Below are 3,971 nucleotides of genomic sequence, written 5' to 3' on the forward strand. Positions count from 1 at the left end.
TTTAAAAAATGGGCAGAAGACCTGAACAGACATTTCCCCAAAGACATATAAGTAGCCAACAGACACATGAAAAGATGCTCAACATCATGAATCAATAGGGAAATACAAATCAAAACCACACTGAGACGTTACCTTATACCAGTTAGAATGACTGAAGTCAAAATGACAAAGAAAAAAAAACAAAAAAAAAACCACGTGCTGATAAGATGCAGAGAAAAGGGACCCCACATGCATTGTTGGTGACAATGTAAATTGTTATACCTACTGTGGGAAACATTATGAAGTTTCATCAGAAAATTAAGAATTTAAAGAATTTAGGTCAAAAGGACTTTTTGACCTAATGATTTTATTGTTGGGTATTTACCAGCCCCCCCAAAACCCACTAATTTCAATAATATATACACCTCTATGTTTATTGCAACATTATTTACAATAGCCAAGATATGAGACAACTTAAGTATCTGTCAATAGACACAAGAGATGAATGGATAGGAAAGAGGTGATTTTATATATATATATATATATATATATATATATATATATATATATAATTATATATAATATATACAGTTGTATGTATATACATATATATAAAATAAGGTGATATACATATATTATGTATATATTCTGTATATATCTATGTGTATACATACATAAGTGTATGTGTATATATACATATATAGAATGGAATAATACACAGCCATAAAAAAGGGTGAGATCCTGCATTTGAAATAACATGGATGGATGTAGAAGGTATTATCATAATTGAAATAGCTCAGACTGAGAAAGACAAATACCATTTGATTCTTCTCATAGTGGTTACTTTTAAAAAAAATGAATAAACAGGGCACCTGGATGACTTAGTCAGTTAAGTGTCTGCCTTCAGCTCAGGTCATAATCTGAAGAACCTGGGATGGAGGCCCACATGGGACTCCCTGTTTAGTGGGAGAGTTTGCTTCTCCCTCTCCCCTGCCCCTGCTCATGTTCTCTCTCATTATCTCTCTCTCAAATAAATAAATAAAATATTTTAAATAAACAAATAAACAAACAACAAAAAGCAGAACCAAACATGTAAATATGGAGAACAAACTGATGGTTGTCAGAGGAGAGGTGGGTTGAGGGTTGGGTAAAATGGGTGAAGGGGAGAGGGAGATATAGGCTTTCGGTTATGGAATAAGTAAGTCATGGGAGTAAAACACACAACANGCTTTCGGTTATGGAATAAGTAAGTCATGGGAGTAAAACACACAACAGAAGGAATACAATCAGTGATATTGTAATACCAGTGTAAGGGGACAGTTGGTAGCTAGACTTGTGATGAACATAGCATAATGTATAAACTTGTCAAATCACTGTGTACCTGAAACTAACTTAACAGTGTAAGTCAACTATACTCATGTTTTTTTTTTTTAAAAATTAATAACAAAAAAGAAAGAATAGGTAAGTTTATTGAGCACAGAGCAGACATTTTCAAGGGAATAATGAGATCCAGAACTGGTTCCATTGATTGTGAATATAGTAAGCAGGTTGGGGCTGAGAGTTGACAAGATAAAGGAGGCTTTTAGATCTGGCAGAGGATTTAATTCTGAATGGTTTTTGGAAGAAGGTGGGCAATAGCCTAACACTAAAGTCTGAAAATGTTTCTTGGGTTTTTTTAACAATGAACTTGATAATTGAGGCATTTTCATTTCAAAGCCCTATTTTCACTTTAAAGTTAGTAACAAAAATACACAACAAAAATAAATAAATAAAATCATTTGCTTATTCATTCTACTTTTTACAGGTGGAGGTGTATCATTTAATAAAGTCTGGCTGCTACTTTTGGTGAAAGGTCCACTACTGTGTAGCTCAGCCCTGTATTTAACCAGTCCCAAAGGAACTGAGAATAAACTATCTCCTGAGTGTAGACTGAGCTCCATGGGCATATCAGGAAAAATAAGTACACACAAAGGGAAACTAGTCTGATTGTGTTGCTGGTAAGTACACTTTTGCTTTAATGTCACTGCATTGCTAGCTTTCTAGGAAGATGCATGTCACGGCATCACTTTACTTCTTGAGTTTATCTCTTTTTGCAACTTTTCCTTTCTTCACTCTGGTCGTTCAGGGATTTATACAATGACCAGAGAAGGTAAAATTGTTTTGTCTTTGGATAGTATTCAGTCAATCTTCATCTTACCCAGGGAGCTATGAAATATTTTACCTTCCAGTCATAGGGTTTTACCCCCTGGAAATCTCTTAAAGAATTCACAGGCTTACAATAGTACTTCTTGGAGTTCAGTTCAGAACAATGTTTATGGTAATATGGAAAGATAAAAGTGATAAAAAGAAATTCCTTTGATTGGAGTAGAGGCTATAGAAAGCTTGTGTGCAATCAAGCCTGCATTTTCTCAGTGTGAGAGGCTTTACATGACAGAGGCAAGGGTAAACTCATGACAAAAACCTCCTGAAGTAGATTATGAGTGCACTGCCTATCACATTTTAAATAAAGTAAGAAAATCTGGGATTCTATTTATGACTTGAATCATTAGACATAACAAAACGTAAGTTTGTTCCATACTTGTCAGTGAATGTGCTTACCTCCCATTCCAGAGGTTATTTTGTTGAAATAAATTGCAGGGATCCCCAAGTTATCACATTAGTATATTTATAATTACTAATTTTATGATTTAATACTTCAGTCATTTTTCAAAATATGGTAGTAATCTCTGTCTTTTGATCTGACAGTTTTGCTGGTGTTTTATAACAAAAGTGTGTTTATTCCTAAAGGAAGAAAAGTTGATTGTCAGGAAAAAATTAAAAGAAAAAAAGAGGCACAATGTAAGCTTGACACTTATCCTCTACAGGAAGAATATTATACTGCAAATATTATTGAGAACTTATAGCATAGATAAAATATTGGTTTCTAAGAATAAAGACAGAACATGATGGATAAAAGTCATATAAGATTACATGTTTTTAATCATAAAAAGACTTTACAGTTTTCTGCATTGAACATTTCTCCAAAACCAAATTCACTGAATTTACCAAAAAAGAAACTTATTTTGGTTAACTGTTTTTTTTTTTTTAATTGAAACAAAATGAGCTTCATTTTTTAAATAATTTTTTAAAAATTTTCTTATTATGTTCAGTTAGCCAACATATAAATTACATTTTTTAAAGGATTTTATTTATTTATTTGACAGAGAGAGAGAGAGTACAAGCAGAGGGAGCTGGAGGCATAGGGAGAAGTAGGTTCCTAACTGAGCAGGGAGCCTGATGCCAGACTAGTTCCTAGGACCCTGGGAGCATGGCTTGAGCCGAAGGCAGATGTATAACTGACTGAGCCACCCATGTGCCCTATATTGATTACAGTTTAATAATCTATAGTTTCTATAAAGTAAATTTTACGGAGAATTTTATTAATTCTACTTATTTACTCTTCTGGAAAGAAGACAATGAGATATTTTGTGATAAAAAAATTCCCTTATGAACTCCTCTTGTCCTCAAATATGGAGAGTAACAAAAAAAAGTGAACATAGTTTAAAATGAAAAAAAAAAAAAAGAAATCAATTGTTAATTTAAATAAAGAACATGAAGATGATATGAATGGATCACTATGTTGTAAAAACTATGTTATTTATATGGCTTCTTCTATGCATTAAATGATATTTCTGGCTTCTGTTTTCTTTCTCACAAATGAAGAATTTTACTCTCATTTACAACCAAGGCAATTCTAGTCTCATATTTCTAAGACAGGAAATACATTTATTTCTTCTGGTCACATTTGAAAAGTATATATGTTAAGAATAACAATAATTGTGTTCTTATTAAGCTCAGGAATTATAACAGAGACATCAGCTTCCACCAAAATCAGAAGATGAAGTTTCTAAGTGGCATCAAAGTTAAAACTCAGAATTAGGTTAAAACTCAGAACACACAATCTTAGAAACTGGAAAACAATGCTTCAATAGCTAAATTACAGATGTGATAAC

Source organism: Enhydra lutris, unplaced genomic scaffold, assembly GCF_002288905.1.
Source record: "Enhydra lutris kenyoni isolate GAN:26980312 unplaced genomic scaffold, ASM228890v2 scaffoldscaffold560, whole genome shotgun sequence".
NCBI classification, from domain to species: domain Eukaryota; kingdom Metazoa; phylum Chordata; class Mammalia; order Carnivora; family Mustelidae; genus Enhydra; species Enhydra lutris.